Below are 18116 nucleotides of genomic sequence, written 5' to 3'. Positions count from 1 at the left end.
ACATGTGACAGAAGGGGCATCTGACCACCCTTTACCATTAACATTGCCACATTGGGGTTAATAGGCCAACCCTGTTTCCATATGCAAGAAGGACCACAAAAAAGATGGAGACTTGCCATACTGACTTAGAATTAAAATTTCTTACATTATACTAATCTGCAAATGCAACACTCATTTCCTTTGTTTTCCTAAATCTTCTCTCTGTTATTAACTGCAGTGCCAAAATTGCATCTTGGGTGCACATACTTCTCCTAAATTTTTGATGGATATTTAGCTAGACTGAATGTGCAATAACTTGTACATTTATTTGCTCTTGTCTTCTTATGAATTGTGTTAATTATGTTCTTTTTAAGAGCTTATGAAACTGGCAGTTAGATGAATTTCATTCATGAGCTCTTACAGTTATTGGGCTGCACACAAAAGTTCTGCTAGCTTGTGTACTTTTCCTTTCAAGTTCAATCAAAGCTTTTGGAAATTACGGATGGAGTATCGCTTCACTCTTATCATTACCGTCTTGCACTGTGTTCTCATTTTCTCATGACGTAATTTCTCCTGTGCAACTGTAAAGGTTCCCCAAGTTTTCTTTCCATGTTCGTGCCATATTTTCTGCTTACGCTATCCGATCTCTGGTTATTGTGCTCATTAGTCTCTATTCACTAAAGTGGTTAGTTTGAGTGCAGCACCTTTACACTGTTTCAGATTTTTATCTGTCATGTGACACCTTTCCTGTACTCATTGTTCTTTAGCTCTTCTGTGTTTCCATATAATTTCATTTCTGAGTGACATCTTTACATTTTTCTCATTACTGTATTAATTGTAGTATCTCCTCTGTTACATGTTGTTGTTGTGGTCTTCAGTCCTGAGACTGGTTTGATGCAGCTCTCCATGCTACTGTATCCTGTGCAAACTTCTTCATCCTCCAGTACCTGCTGCAGCCTACATCCTTCTGAATCTCCTTAGTGTATTCATCTCTTGGTCTCCCCCTATGATTGTTACCCTCCACGCTGCCCTCCAATACTAAATTGGTGATCCCTCGATGTCTCAGAACATGTCCTACCAACCAAACCCTTCTTCTAGTCAAAGTTGTGCCACAAGCTCCTCTTCTCCCCAATTCTATTCAATACCTCCTCATTAGTTATGTGATCTACCCATCTAATCTTCAGCATTCTTCTGTAGCACCACATTTAGAAAGCTTCTATTCTCTTCTTGTCCAAACTATTTATCGTCCACATTTCTCTTCCATACATGGCAACACTCCATACAGATATTTTCAGAAACGACTTCCTGACACTTAAATCTACACTCAATGTTAACAAATGTTTCTTCTTCAGAAACGCTTTCCTTGCCAATGCCAGTCTACATTTTATATCCTCTCTACTTCGACCATCATCTGTTATTTTGCTCCCCAAATAGCAAAACTCCTTTACTACTTTAAGTGTCTCATTTCCTAATCTAATTCCCTCAGCATCACCCGACTTAATTAGACTACATTACATTATCCTAGTTTTGCTTTTGTTGATGTTCATCTTATATCCTACTTTCAAGCCACTGTCCATTCCGTTCAACTACTCTTCCAAGTCCTTTGCTGTCTCTGACAAAATTACAATGTCATCGGCGAACCTCAAAGTTTTTATTTCTTCTCCATGGATTTTAATTCCTACTCCAAACTTATCTTTTGTTTCCTTTATTGCTTGCTCAATATACAGATTGAATAACACCAGGGATAGGCTACAACCCTGTCTCACTCCCTTCCCAACCACTGCTTCCCTTTCATACCCCTCGACTTTTATAACTGCCATCTGCTTTCTGTACAAATTGTAAATATCCTTTCGCTCCCTGTATTTTACCCCTGCCACCTTCAGAATTTGAAAGAGAGTATTCAAATCAACGTTGTCAAAAGCTTTCTCTAAGTCTATATAGATAAGTCATAGGGTCAGTATTGCGTCACGTGTTCCAACATTTCTACGGAATCCAAACTGATCTTCCCCGAGGTCGGCTTCTATCAGTTTTTCCATTCGTCTGTAAAGAATTCGCATTAGTATTTTGCAGCTGTGACTTATTAAACTGATAGTTCGGTAATTTTCACATCTGTCAACACCTTCTTGTATCTCCAGGGTTCTTCCATGTATACAATCTTCTTTCATGATTCTTGAACCAAAATTAAGTTGTGCTCTGTGCAAAATTCTACCAGGCGGCTTCCTCTTTCATTTCTTAGCTCCAATCCATATTCACCTACTACATTCCCTTCTCTTCGTTTTCCTACTGTTGAATTCCAGTCACCCATGACTATTAAATTTTCGTCTCCCTTCACTACCTGAATAATTTCTTTTATCTCATCATACATTTCATCAATTTCTTCATCATCTGCAGAGCTAGTTGGCATATAAACTTGTACTACTGTGGTAGGCGTGGGATTCGTATCTATCTTGGCCATAATAATGCGTTCACTATGCTGTTTGTAGTAGCTTACTCGCATTTCTATTTTTTTATTCATTATTAAACCTACTCCTCAATCACCCCTATTTGATTTTGTATTTATAACCCTGTATTCAACTGACCAAACGTCTTGTTCCTCCTGCCACCGAACTTCACTAATTCCCACTATATCTAACTTTAACCTATCCATTCCCCTTTTTAAATTTTCTAACCTACCTGCCCAATTAAGGGATCTGACATTCCACGCTCCAATCCGTAGAATGCCAGTTTTCTTTCTCCTGATGATGACATCCTCCTGAGTAGACCCCGCCCGGAGATCCGAATGGGGGACTGTTTTCCCTTCGGAATATTTTACCCAAGAGGACGCCATCATCATTTAATCATACAGTAAAGCTGCATGCCCTTGGGAAAAGTATTAGTAAAGAAGTAATAAACTAAAATGTTGTGTGTGATCCTGAAGTTTTACTACTCAAATAGCAAAACCGTTGTAAGTGATAAACTGTATTCTTTTCATCATTTTGTGGGGGGTGGGGGTTGTCAGCAAGAAATAATTTTCTGAAGTTTGGTACCCATACCTGCCAATAATACCGTGGCAACGGACACAGAACCATTGACACCAGTAGTCGGCAAAGTGGTCATGGTATTCGATGAAGGGACGCACCCGTGAAGTGTGTGTCAGGAAGTAGCTCCAGTGGCAGAGGCGAGAGTGTAAGGTGGCCACAGAATCAATTCACTCACCTGTTTGCTAGTTTGGAAACCTGACCTGCTAATGTTCTACTACACACAGACAGTTGTTTAGGGGTACCTTTGCTGCTTTCTAGGGTTTGTCAGAAATCACTAAGTGTTCTCATTCTGAAATGCTGGAGGAATATTGTCGGAGTGTTTGCACACCGTCATTTACAGTGCATTGAGATATGAAGTTTCCAACTGTAATACTTGTTTTATTGTGTGAACTATAAATATAATATTGTATTTCTTAAAGATCAGATTATGACAGCATTTAACAATTTTTAAATTCTTTCAATAATTTGGTGAAATACTGAAAATTAAACTTTCTTACCGCTGGATGCCATTAGACGGGCAAGTTGCAGTACTGGGCTCTGAGATACTGCTTTAGTAATGTAGATAATGCTACGATCTATGCTGCATGCAGTGTGGCACAGCACAGCTTGTGAGCTGCAGGGCACCAGTTATTTGTTATTTAGTATTTGTCATTTTTTGGAAGGTTTCTGAAGTATTGGTTTTTTGAATAAACAGCACTCTCCATCCAGAAATGCAGTTGCATTCTCACTGTACATAGCTGTTTGTAATAAAAGTACTTTCAGTAGTAAGTGTTTTACTTCATTCACAACTATGCTGTCAGATTTGGACTCCAGTGTGGTTATGATGTCACAGTAAAACTCCTGTTTATCTTGTGGTAATATTAAACATTCACTTGATTACAGTGGAGTATCAGCAAGTAACTAACAGAAATTTTCAGTCAGTGAATATCTGAATTCAGATAATATGTAGATAGAGTAGCTAGTTAAGTATGTTTCTAATTTTTCTTTTGACTTGTTAGGGATTTCCAATTTATTGCTTTGATAGGCAAGAGCTTCTTGAATATCTTATCACTCGAGTACAGAACACCAATTTGAACTGTGCTTGAGGGGACAGAGTATGTGAAAATTGTTTTTATGTCTTGTATTTTGAATGTATATTTTAGCTCAGTTGAAACTGATAATCAACACCAGCACATCCATGTATTACCACCCTATTAACTTGTTATCCATTTGGAAACCAAGGTGTTTTACACATTGGGCTTCATTCAGGAAGAGTACAGGGAGCAGCCAATTGCGGGTGGTGGCTCGTGTAGCACCAATGACGTGTGTCACTTTGGATCGGAGGAGATTCTCTCTGGTTTTGGGTGGCTATCAGAAATAGTAAAGACTGCAAGTCTTGCTTGCGAGTTTAAGACAGAGCTCACCATCTGCAGCATCATCATTAGAACCCTCCCCTGCGGGTCCGGGGATTAGAATAGGCCCACGGTATTCCTGCCTGTCGTAAGAGGCGACTAAAAGGAGTCCATCCCCCTCACGGGGGTAGTTAGCGCCTGCGTCCGGAGACGGACGGTTCCACGACCTATAATCGTGGTCTTTTTGGTTTTTCACTTCTCGTTTCTTCCTTCCTTTTGTTGGTTCCTTTCTTTGCTCTTCTCCACCTCACTGTCTTCCTTACTCTTTCCCTTGACTTCTCCTTGCCTTCTCATTGCCTTTTTCTCCTTGCCTTCTCATTGCCTTTTTCTCCTTGCCTTCTCCTTGCCTTCTCATTGCCTTTTTTTCCTTGCCTTCTCATTGCCTTTTTCTTCTTGCCTTCTCATTGCCTTCTTCTCCTTGCCTTCTCATTGCCTTCTTCTCCTTGCCTTCTCATTGCCTTCTTCTCCTTGCTTTCTCATTGCCTTCTTCTCCTTGCCTTCTCTGGTCTCCGCCTCGGCGTTTGAGACAGTCTGTCCTCTTTCTCCCTCTCTCTCTTCTTTTTCCTCTTTTTCCTTCCTCCCTGTGCGTGCCTGAAGGCCGACCCACGCGTTCGCACGCGTAGCCGGTGACGGGGTAACGCGTAAGTCCCCGCCCTGGGTAGACATGTAAGGCACGCGCGTATCCCCTGGTAAAGGCCAGGCCCAGGGAGCTGATACCTTCTGACCATGCCGATTGGTCCCTCCGTCTGTTTCTCGGGAGGTGTGACCTGAGGTGTAAACATTCACCTAAGGCGGGAGTGCCCTCTGAGAGGGTCCCCACAAGGAAGGAGCGCGCCATCGGAGACGCTGGCAATCATGGGGGATTCCTCCGCAATGGATTCTACTCCATCTCTCTCGACTTCGACCCAAAAACGGAAACGTGACCAGCCAACAGTGACAAAAGTACTACCGCCTGCCCCACAGTTCCTCGTAGTTTCTCGATCTGAGGACGGAAAGGATTTTTCCTCTGTCAACCCTTTCGTTATTCAGAAGGGCGTAGATGCCATAGCCGGATCTGTCAAATCTTGTACCAGGTTGCGTAACGGCACCTTATTACTGGAAACTGAGAGTGCCTTTCAGGCACAAAAACTGCTTCGGGCCACCCTCCTGTACACGTTCCCTGTCCGGGTGGAGGCCCACCGAACTTTGAATTCGTCTCGTGGTGTAGTCTATACTAGCTCCCTCGACGGATTGACTGACAAGGAGCTTCAATCTTTCCTCGCTGAGCAGGGCGTGACGGCTGTCCATAGGGTCATGAAAAAGGTCAACAATGACCTTGTACCGACCCGGACACTTTTCTTGACCTTTGATAGTGTTAAGCTGCCATCACGCATCAAGGCGGGCTACGAGGTTATTTCTGTTCGCCCCTATGTCCCGACACCTACGCGCTGCTACCAGTGTCAGCGTTTCAATCACACTCGACAGTCTTGTTCCAATGCGGCTAAATGTGTCACTTGTGGCAGGGATGCCCATGAGGGTGACTGTCCATCTCCGTCTCCTCGTTGTGTGAACTGTCAGGGTGACCATGCCGCATCCTCCCGCGACTGTCCTGTCTATAAGGAAGAACGCTGTATCCAAGAAATTCGGGTCAAAGAGAAAGTGTCCACCTCGGCTGCTCGCAAGCTATTGGCTAGTAGGAAGCCCACGCTGCTCCCAGCGGGGAAATACAGTACTGTCCTCGCCTCTCCTCGGACTACCCGGGAGGTGGCCACCCAGACATGCGATCTGACCTTCAGCACCACGGTCGTCCGTTCGGCCAGTGCTAAGATCGCGCGGTCGACGTCTCCTCTTCCTCCCATCACCCCACAGACACCAGCCCCTTCCTCCGCTTCTGCTAAGACGAAGACATCGAAGTCAGATGCACGGGCCTTCCAGAAGGAACCATCCCGTGCAGACTTCCTCCGTACCTCGACCTCCCAGCCTTCGACCGGTACTTCCACTAAACGTCCTTCCAAAAAGGCGCATAGGAAGCACAGTTCTCCTTCTCCGCCACGGCGCATTTCTTCTCCTGCGCCACCCAGCGGTTGCCGCCCCAGGCCGTCATCCGTTTCGCCTGGCCGCACCGCTGGTAGCCGTACATCTGGCCATTCACCGGCGGAGGAAGCTCCCCCTCCCGGCCATCCTCCCGAGATGGCCGATGACCCTATAGACCCAATGGACGATGACTGTCCGCCTACTGATAGCGGCGGCAGTGCTCGCTCGAAGCCAGGCCCTAAGCGGCCTTCGAGGTGACCACTTCTCTCATCTTCCTTTTCTTACGATGGCACTTATTCACTGGAATATTCGCAGCATTCGCTCCAACCGAGAGGACTTGAAGTTGCTGCTCCGCTTGCACCGTCCGCTCGTCGTAGCCCTCCAGGAAACGAAGCTACACCCATGCGATCCAATTGCCTTGGCACACTACACCTCTGTGCGTTTTGACCTACCCCCTGTGGTAGGTATCCCAGCTCATGGAGGGGTTATGTTGCTGGTCCGGGATGATATTTACTACGATCCCATCACGTGGCACACCTGCCTGCAGGCAGTTGCCATCCGCATTACTCTCCCCACTTTTACGTTTTCCTTTTGTACCGTTTACACTCCATCGTCATCTGCCGTTACCAGGGCAGACATGATGCAACTTATTGCTCAGCTACCTGCACCATTTTTGTTAACTGGAGACTTCAATGCCCACCATCCCCTTTGGGGCTCTCCAGCATCCTGCCCGAGGGGCTCCTTGTTAGCAGACCTTTTCAACCAGCTCGATCTTGTCTGCCTCAATACTGGCGCCCCTACTTTTCTTTCGGACACATCTCACACCTATTCCCATTTAGACCTCTCTATATGTACTCCCCAACTTGCACGCCGGTTTGAGTGGTATGCACTTTCTGATACATATTCGAGCGACCACTTCCCGTGTGTTATCCATCTCCTGCAGCATACCCCCTCTCCGTGCTTCTCTAATTGGACCATCTCCAAGGCAGACTGGGGGCTCTTCTCTTCCAGGGCGACCTTTCAGGATCAAACCTTTACAAGCTGCGATCGTCAGGTCGCACACCTCATGGAAGTCATTCTCGCTGCTGCTGAATATTCCATCCCTCACCCTCCTTCTTCTCCACGTCGCGTACCGGTCCCCTGGTGGACCGCAGCATGTAGAGACGCTTTACGTGCTCGTCGACGTGCTTTACGCACATTTAAACGCCACCCTACAGTGGCGAATTGTATCAATTATAAACGATTATGTGCTCAGTGTCGTCGTATTATCAAAGAAAGCAAGAAAGCCAGCTGGGCTGCTTTCATAAGCACCTTCAACAGTTTTACTCCTTCTTCTGTTGTCTGGGGTAGCCTGCGCCGGCTATCTGGCACTAAGGTCCACTCACCAGTTTCTGGCTTGAAGGTCGCGAATGACGTCCTTGTGGCCCCTGAGGCTGTCTCCAATGCCTTCGGCCGCTTTTTCGCAGAGGTTTCGAGCTCCGCTCATTACCACCCTGCCTTCCTCCCCCGCAAACAGGCAGAGGAGGCTAGGCCACCTAACTTCCGCTCCTCGAATTGTGAAAGTTATAATGCCCCATTCACCATGCGGGAACTCGAAAACGCACTTGGCCGATCACGGTCCTCCGCTCCAGGGCCAGATTCTATTCATATTCAGATGCTGAAGAACCTTTCTCTTGCGGGTAAAGGTTTTCTTCTTCGTACATACAATCGCATCTGGATTGAGGGACATGTTCCCGCATGCTGGCACGAGTCTATTGTTGTCCCGATTCCAAGCCGGGGAAGGACAAGCACTTGCCTTCCAGTTATCGACCTATCTCGCTTACCAGCTGTGTCTGTAAAGTGATGGAGCGAATGGTTAACTCTCGATTGGTTTGGCTGCTCGAGTCTCGACGCCTACTTACCAATGTACAATGTGGATTTCGTAGGCGCCGCTCTGCTGTTGACCATCTGGTTACCTTGTCGACCTTCATTATGAATAACTTCTTGCGGAAGCGCCCGACCGCGGCTGTGTTCTTTGATTTGGAGAAGGCTTACGACACCTGTTGGAGGGCGGGCATTCTCCGCACCATGCATACATGGGGCCTTCGCGGTCGCCTCCCTCTTTTTATTCGTTCCTTTTTAATGGATCGACAGTTCAGGGTACGTGTGGGTTCTGTCCTGTCCGACACCTTTCGCCAGGAGAATGGGGTGCCACAGGGCTCAGTTTTGAGCGTCGCTCTCTTCGCCATCGCGATCAATCCAATAATGGATTGCCTCCCAGCTGATGTATCAGGCTCCCTTTTTGTGGACGATTTTACCATCTATTGCAGCGCGCAGTGTACACGTGTCCTGGAGCGCTGTCTTCAGCGTTCTCTTGACCGTCTTTACTCCTGGAGTGTCGCCAGTGGCTTCCGTTTTTCTGCCGAGAAGACGGTCTGTATTAACTTCTGGCGCTACAAAGAGTTTCTCCCACCGTCCTTACGACTCGGTCCCGTTGCTCTCCCAATCGTGGAGACAACCAAATTTTTAGGCCTTACATTTGACAGGAAACTTAACTGGTCTCCACATGTGTCATATTTGGCCGCCCGTTGTACCCGTTCTTTAAATGTCCTCCGTGTTCTCAGTGGTATGTCGTGGGGAGCGGATCGAACCGTCCTACTTCGTCTATATCGGTCGATCGACCGCTCCAAGCTGGATTATGGGAGCTTCATATACTCCTCTGCATGGCCATCCATCCTACGCCGCCTCAACTCCATACAACATCGGGGTTTACGACTTGCGATCGGAGCATTTTATACCAGTCCCGTAGAGAGTCTTCATGCTGACGCTGGCGAATTGCCACTCACCTACCGGCGCGATATACTGCTTTGTCGGTATGCCTGTCGGCTACTGTCAATGCCCGACCATCCGTCTTATCGTTCCTTTTTTGACGACTCTCTTGACCGTCAATACAGGTTGTATATCTCTGCCCTGCTACCCCCTGGAGTTCGCTTTCGTCGCCTCCTTATTTATTTATTTATTTATTTATTTATTTATTGTTCCGTGGGACCACATTTAGGAGAAGTCTCCATGGTCATGGAACGAGTCAATACATGAAATTATAACACGATTGTAGAAACAGATAAAATGAAATATAAGAAACATATTCAGGCGACAAGTCGTAAGTTTAAATAAAGAAAATCAAGAATGTAACACTGGAATTTGCTTAATTTTTTAGCTCTTCCAGGAGCTCCTCGACAGAATAGAAGGAGTGAGCCATGAGGAAACTCTTCAGTTTAGACTTAAAAGTGTTTGGGCTACTGCTAAGATTTTTGAGTTGTTGTGGTAGCTTATTGAAAATGGATGTAGCAGAATACTGCACTCCTTTCTGCACAAGAGTCAAGGAAGTGCATTCCACATGCAGATTTGATTTCTGCCTAGTATTAACTGAGTGAAAGCTGCTAACTCTTGGGAATAAGCTAATATTGCTAACAACAAATGACATTAAAGAAAATACATACTGTGAGGGCAATGTCAAAATTCCCAGACTATTGAATAGGGGTCGACAAGAGGTTTTCGAACTTACACCATACATAGCTCGAACAGCCCGTTTTTGAGCCAAAAATACCCTTTTTGAATCAGAAGAATTACCCCAAAAAATAATACCATATGACATAAGCGTATGAAAATATCCAAAGTATACTACTTTTCGTGTTGAAATGTCACTTATTTCAGATACTGTTCTAATGGTAAATAAAGCGGCATTTAGTTTCTGAACAAGATCCTGAACATGGGCTTTCCACAACAGCTTACTATCTATCCGTACACCTAGGAACTTGAACTGTTCCGTCTCGCTTATAACATGCCCATTCTGTCTGATTAAAATGTCAGTTCTTGTTGAATTGTGGGTTAGAAACTGTAAAAACTGAGTCTTACTGTGATTTAGCATCAAATTATTTTCCACAAGCCACGAACTTATACCATGAACTACATTATTTGATAATGTTTCAATATTACACACAAAATCCTTCACTACCAAGGTGGTGTCATCAGCAAACAGAAATATTCTTGAATCACCTGTAATACTAGAAGGCATATCATTTACATAAATAAGAAACAGCAGTGGCCCCAGCACCGACCCTTGGGGAACGCCCCATTTAACAGTGCCCCATTGGGACTGAACATCATTACCACTCTCAATATTGCGGAGGATTACCTTCTGCTTTCTGTTCTTAAAGTAGGAGGCGAACCAATTGTAAGCTACTCCCCTTACTCCATAATGTTCCAACTTCTGCAGTAATATTTTGTGGTCAACACAGTCAAAAGCCTTCGTTAAATCAAAGAAAACACCTAACGTTCGCAACCTTTTATTTAATCCGTCCAAAACCTCACAGAGAAAAGAGACTATAGCATTTTCAGTTGTTAAGCCATTTCTAAAACCAAACTGTACATTTGACAGCAAATTATGTGAATTTAAATGCTGCAGTAACCTTGTATATACAACCCTCTCGATAACTTTAGCAAACACCGATGGCATAGAAATAGGTCTATAATTGTCAACATTATCCCTGTATCCCTTTTTATAAAGTGGCTTCACTACCGAGTACTTTAATCGGTCAGGAAACCGACCACTCCTAAAGGAAAAGTTACAGATATGGCTAAGTACTGAGCTAACATATGTGGAACAATACTTCAGTATTCTGCTAGATACCCCGTCATATCCATGAGAGTTCTTGGTCTTTAGTGATTTAATTATTAACTCAATCTCCCTCTTGTCAGTATCATGAAGGAGCATTTCAGGTAACAGTCTCGGAACACTTTTTTCTAAGAGCGCTATATGATTCCCTGTTGGGACTAGGTTTCTATTTAGTTCACCTGCTATATTCAGAAAGTGATTATTAAGTACTGTACATATATGCGACTTATCAGTAACACGGACATCCCCACTACGCACTGATTCTATATTCTCGACCTGTCTCTGCAGACCAGCCACTTCCTTTACGACTGACCATATGGTTTTAATTTTATCCTGAGACTTAGCTATTCTATCTGCATACCACATACTTTTTGCCTTCCTAATAACTTTTTTAAGCACCTTACAATACTGTTTGTAATGGGCTGCTGTATTTAGATTTTGACTGTTTCTAACGTTTTGATATAATTGCCACTTTGTTCTACAAGATATTCTTATCCCTTTAGTCAGCCACCCAGGCTGCCTGTTTGTGCTAGTACCCTGTTTTGAACATTCTAACGGAAAACAACTTTCAAAGAGCAAGAGAAAAGTCTTCAGGAAAGCATTATATTTATCGTCTACTGTATCAGCACTATAAACATCTTGCCACTCTTGTTCCTTGATAAGGTTTACAAAAGTCTGTACAGCAACTGGATCAGCTTTCCTAAAAAGTTGGTAACTATCTTTAACACGTGTTGCAGCACAAAAAACTTTTAGACTTAAAATTTGTGCATCATGATCTGAAAGGCCATTCACCTTTTTGCTAACAGAATGCCCTTCTAATAATGACGAATGAACAAAAATATTGTCTATAGTTGTTCTACTGTTCCCTTGCACTCTCGTTGGAAAGAATACGGTTTGCATAAGATTATATGAATTAAGGAGGTCTACCAGCATCCTTTTCCTTGCACAATCACTTATACAATTAATATTGAAGTCACCACATATAACTAACTTTTTGTATTTCCTATAAAGTGAACCAAGAACCTCCTCTAGCTTTAGCAAAAAAGTTGTGAAATCGGAGTCTGGGGATCTATAAATAACAACAGTAAGAAGTTTAGCTCCACTAAATTTAACCACACCTGCACAACATTCAAACACCTTTTCAGTGCAGTAGTTTGAAACATCAATTGACTCAAATGGGATACCGTTTTTCACATACATGGCTACTCCCCCACACCGCAAAGAGCTCCTAGAAAAGCTGCCAGCCAACCTGTATCCTTCAACACCTTAATTTTTCACTCCCTGCAACCTTTCGAGTGGGCGAGAGCCGCACGCCACCTTGGCTCCAGGCTCAGGTCCGCGTTCACCTTGACCTCAGCTCGCTCCCAAAAGAGGTCACCCCCGGTTCAGTCTACCACTCCCGTTTTTTGGAACTTCGTTCGAAGTTCATCAACATGACTTTCATTTATACAGATGGCTCTAAGACCAATGACGGGGTCGGGTGTTCCTTTATTGTCGGGGCACAAAGTTTCCAATACCGGCTCCATGGCCATTGTTCGGTCTTCACAGCTGAGCTCTTTGCCCTCTACCAGGCTGTTCTTTACATCTGCCGCCACCGACATTCTGCTTATGTCATCTGCTCAGATTCCCTGAGCGCCATCCAGAGCCTCAGTGATCCGTACCCGGTTCACCCTTTCATACACTGGATCCAACGCTCTCTTCAGCAGCTGGTGGACGTCGGTTCTCCAGTTAGCTTTATGTGGGTTCCTGGCCATGTCGGTATCCCTGGGAACGAAGCTGCAGATGCCGCGGCCAAGGCTGCGGTCCTCCAGCCTCGGACAGCTTCTTTTTGTGTCCCTTCGTCCGATTTTAGCAGGGTCATTTGTCGGCGCATCTTATCGCTGTGGCATGCCGATTGGGCTGCACTTACCGACAACAAGCTTCGGGCCTTAAAACCTCTTCCCGTGGCTTGGACGTCCTCCTCACGCCCTTCTCGGCGGGAGGAGGTCGTTTTAGCCCGGTTAAGAATAGGACACTGCCGGTTCAGCCATCGCCATCTGCTGACGGCTGCGCCGGCGCCGTTCTGCCCATGTGGGCACTTGCTGACGGTTAGACACATTTTAATGTCCTGTCCAGATCTTAACACACTGCGCCTCGATCTTAACCTGCCAAATACTTTAGATGCCATTTTAGCGGATGACCCACGAGCAGCTGCTCGTGTTCTTCGTTTTATCAATTTGACAAACCTCGCTAAGGACATTTGATGATGCTGTTTTTTAATCCTATGCCTGTCAGTCTGTCTTTTATCGTGTTTTCCCTTTTAGTTGTTGTGGTCAACTTGTGCCTCGCGGTGCATTCTTAGAGTAGTCAGGGCGCTAATGACCATTGAAGTTGTGCGCCCTAAAACCACAAAAAAAAAAAAAAAAAAAAAAAAAAAAAAAAAAAAAAATCATTAGAACCGACTGTGGTCCTTTGGTGCAGAGCCGAGTGGAGGGTCTGAATCAGAGGCTCAGGCAGTTCTATGACCATATAGGGTGCAGATTCCTTGACTAGCAACATTGGTTGGTTCCACTCGGTAGGTCAAGAGTCCACTTCACACCAGAAGCGGCTACACGGGTAGTGGGGGCTGTATGGAAGGGACTGGATGGTTTCTTAGGTTAGAAAGTCTCAGGAAGCGACAGAAAGGTCATCTGTCTAAAAGCGGGCTGGTAAAACACAGTAACGTAGTGGTAGAAACAATTGGTATTGTAGTTGTAAATTGTCATAGCTGCGTTGGGAAAGAACCAGAGCTCCAAGCCCTAATAGAAAGCACTGAAGCTCAAGTAGTTATAGGTACAGAAAGTTGGCTAAAGCCGGAAATAAGTTTACTCAAATTTTTTTTAAACAGTCCAACAGTGTTCAGAAAGGATAGATTAAATACAATTGGTGGTGGAATATTTATTCCTATTAGAAGTAGTTTACCTTGTAGTGAAATTGAAGTAGATAGTTCCTGCGAAATAGTATGGGTAGAGGTTATACTGGTGATCGAACTACACTATTAATTGGATTGTTTTACCAGCCCCCAACTCAAAAGATATAGTTGCTGAACAGTTCAAAGGAAACTTGAGTCTCATTTCAAATAGGTAGCCCACTCATACAATTATAGTCAATGGTGTGGTGACTTCAATCTGTCCTTGATGTGCTGGAAAAATCATACATTTAAAGCTGGTGGCAGGCATGAAACGTCATCTGAAATTGTACTGAATGCTTTTTCAGAAAATTGTTTTGAACAGTTAGTTCATGAGCCCACTCGAAGCATGAATGGTTACAAAAGCATACTTGACCTCTTAACAGCGAATAATCCTGGACAAATACGGAGTATCGTGACGAATACAGGGATTAGCAACCACAAGGCAGTTGCTGCTAGGCTGAGTACCATAATACCTACAACCATCGAAAACAAAACAAAAAAAATGCAAAGTATATCTATTTAAAAAATCTGATAAAATGCTCTTAACACCTTTTTAAGAAATAATCTTAACTCCTTCCGATCTGATCATGTAAGCATAGAAAAGATGTGGAATGATTTCAGAGAGATAGTATTGATGGAAATTGAGAGACATATACCACATAAATTAATCAGTGATGGTGCTGATCCCCCACGGTACCCAAAATAGGTCAGATCACTGTTACAGAAGCAATGAAAAAAACATGCCAAATTTAAAAGAACACAAAATCCCCAAGATTGCCAAAGTTTTGCAGAAGTTTGAAATATAGCACGTACTTCAATGCGAGATGATTTTAAAAATTTCCACAACGAAACTCTGTCTCAGAAACTGGCAGAACACCAAAAGAGATTCTGGCTACACATCAGTGGCAAAAAGCAATCAATACCTTCAGTGTGCGATAACGACAGTGATGTCACTGATGACAGTGCCACTAAAGCAGAGTTATTAAACATGGTTTTCCGAAACTCCTTCACCAAAGAAGATGAAATAAATATTCCTGAATTCCAATCAAGAACAACTGCCAAGATGAGAAACATAGAAGTAGATATCCTCGGTGTAGCAAAGCAGCTTAAGTCACTTAAAGGGAAGTAGGAATAATCTGCTGAATTACAGGCCCATATCACAAACGTCGAGTTGCAGTAAGTTTTGGACAATATACTGTGTTCGAACATTATGAGTTACCTCAAAGAAAATAAGTTACTGGCACATAGTCAGCACAAATTCAGAAAATATTGTTCTTATGATCATGAAGTAATGAGTGCTATTGACAGGGGATGTCAAATTGATTCTATATTTTTAAATTTACAGAAGGCTTTTGACAGTGTTCTTAATAAGCATCTCCTAATGAAACTGCGTGCCTATGGAATATAGCTTCAGTTGTGTGACTGGATTCGTGATTTCCTGTCAGAAAGGTCACAGTTCGTAGTAATAGATGGAAAGTCATTGAGTAAAACAGAAGTAACATCCGGTGTTCCCCAAGGAAGCGCTATAGGCCCTCTGTTATTCCTGATCTGTATTAACGATATAGGAGACAATCTGAATAGCCATCCTAAGTTGCTTGCAGATGATGCTGTTGTTTACCATCTTGCAAAGTCATCAGATGGCCAAATCAAATTGTAAAATGATTTAGATAAGATATCTGTATGGTGCAAAAAGTGGCAATTGACCATGAATAAAGAAAATAGTGAAGTTATTCACCTGAGTACTAAAAGAAATCTGCTAAATTTTGATTACGTGATAAGTCACACAAATCCAAAGGCTGTAAATTCAACTAAATACAATTACAAATGACCTAAATTGGAATGATCACATAGAAAATGTTGTGGGTAGAGCAAACCGAAATGCTTAGAAGGTGCAACAGGTCTACTAAAGAGACTGCTTACACTATGCTTGTCTGCCCTATTCTGGAATATTGCTGTGCAGTGTGGGATCCACGTCAGGTGGGACATCGAAAAAGTTCATAGATGGGCTGCTCGTTTTGTATTATCGCAAAATAGGGGAGATAGTGCCACAGACATGATACGTGAATTGGAGTGGCAATCATTAAAACAAAGCCATTTTTCATTGCGATGGGATCTTCTCATGAAATTTCTATCAACAGCTTTCTCCTCCAATTGCAAAAACATTCTGTTGGCACCCACCTACATAGGGAGAAATAATCATCATGATAAAATAAGAGAAACCAGGGTTCTTGCAGAAAAATTTAAGTGCTCATTTTTCCCGTGGGTTGTCCGAGAGTGGAATGGTAGAGAGATAGGTTGAAGGTGGTTCATTGAACCCTCTGCCAAGCACTTTATTGTGAATAGCAGAGTAATCACGTAGATGTAGATGTATGACCATTCATGTCTACTTCTGATGCTAAACGCTCATTATTGCTCTTCTGAAATTGCATAATATGAATGTTTGTGAGGTTAAGACTTAAGTGTTAGCTGTGGATTACTTGTAAGTCTGTTCAATTATCATCTGAGCTGTGGCTGCAAGGGTTAAGTTTGGAAAAAGAAACAAGACTGGGCCCAGAATGGATCCCTGTTACCCCGCATATAATGTTCTCCTATTTTGAGTTTTTTTTCCCCTCTGCCTGAGGTACAGTATGTTAATGGAACCCTCTGCTTATGAAGGTAAGTTTCTATCCGTGAAAAAGACTTGTTTGCTAAGAAGAATTTTGTGAAACACAAAATCAGATACCTTGACAAGGTCACATAATTTATCAACAGGATATTTTTTCTTGTTTACTTGTGCTAGCATTTCATTTTGACATCTTGTATCACACATCACAGTCTGTGTGAGAATCTTTTACTAAAGCCAAACTGAGAGGCAGTTAACAACTTTTCTACTTATTTAACAAGTCAGGATCCTATCATGGCCCATTTTCTCAAACACTTTTGAAAGTATAGGAAGAAGTGATGCAGGCCAGCAGTAGAACTGGTTTGCTTGTCTCCAGTTCTGTAGACAGATGTTGTTACAGAATAATTTAATCTGTCACACTATATGGCCCAGTTCATTGATTGATGACAAAGATTGTAAGTATAATCCCATCAAATCAGCACAATATTTTAATATTCTGTTGGACACTTCACCAGAATTTCTACTTTTTAGAGACCTGATGTATTGTTGGAATTAATGACTGGTGGTGGAGCATGCAGTGTATTCACAAGTAAATCTACCACCTCTGTATTTGGCTGCTCGTTGCTGTGCTCACTGTTGTTGGCTCCCACCGTAAGGAAGTGATCTTTTAATTTGGTGACAAGTGTTTTAAAGAGTGTTCCCATATTTACTAGAAATATTTTCTGGGGGCTAAATTTCATGAGGGGTCTCTCTGTTTGATTGTTTCATCTTTAATAATGTTCCAAATAGTTTTGCCTTATTGTTAAATTGTTTCATTTTTGAACATTATGCTTGTTTTTTGCATTTTTAATGACAGAGTGGACTGGTCGATAATACTGATGGAAATGGAGTTTCACTCTTGACTAAAGATTTTCCACTGAATTACATAGTGCTCTCTCTTTGTAAACTCACCAATCTGACTTTTGTAGTATGGTACCACACCTTCAATAACACCCCAATCCATTGTCTCGGCACTGAAAATCTTCTTGTTAAATAAACAGTCTAGACTGCATAAAATAATTTATTTTAATTTTAAAAGGTGACCAGTGTTGATCTGGGTAAGATCGTCTTCAGACCAGTTTCTTCGTGATGGCTGTTGGGTTTGGTGTGCGGGAATGGGAATCACTCTGGGAAGGCGCGAAGATCAACTTTGTGTCTTCCTAGAGCAATTTCTCCTCCATTCCACCGAATCCAACAGTCATCGTGGAGTAACTGGTCTGAAGAGGATCTTACACAGATTGAAACAATTCACCTTTTAAAATAAGAAAAAATTATTTCGTGTGATTAAAACTGTTTTTCAATTTTAAAAAAGTTTTAATAGTTCTTTCTGACCACTGTTATTTCCAAGAACAATGTTTCAAAAATTGGCAAATTAGTTGTTGTTTGCTCAGTCATGTACACAATAGCACAATTTTGATATCACTCTTCCACATATTATTAGCCACAAAGTTCTATCATTTTAACGATGACTGGTTTTTTAACTATATAA

General features: G+C 43.0%; 1 protein-coding gene across 3 annotated transcripts in view; it reads left to right on the top strand.

Annotated features, from left to right (window-relative positions):
- The window catches only part of LOC126473599 (activated Cdc42 kinase Ack), a 516119-nt gene that overhangs the window by 343048 nt on the left and 154955 nt on the right, over window positions 1-18116 (top strand). The window lies entirely within an intron of this gene.

Source organism: Schistocerca serialis, chromosome 4, assembly GCF_023864345.2.
Source record: "Schistocerca serialis cubense isolate TAMUIC-IGC-003099 chromosome 4, iqSchSeri2.2, whole genome shotgun sequence".
In the NCBI taxonomy this organism is placed as follows: Eukaryota; Metazoa; Arthropoda; class Insecta; order Orthoptera; family Acrididae; genus Schistocerca; species Schistocerca serialis.
This window is presented reverse-complemented; position numbering and strand designations above follow the sequence as displayed.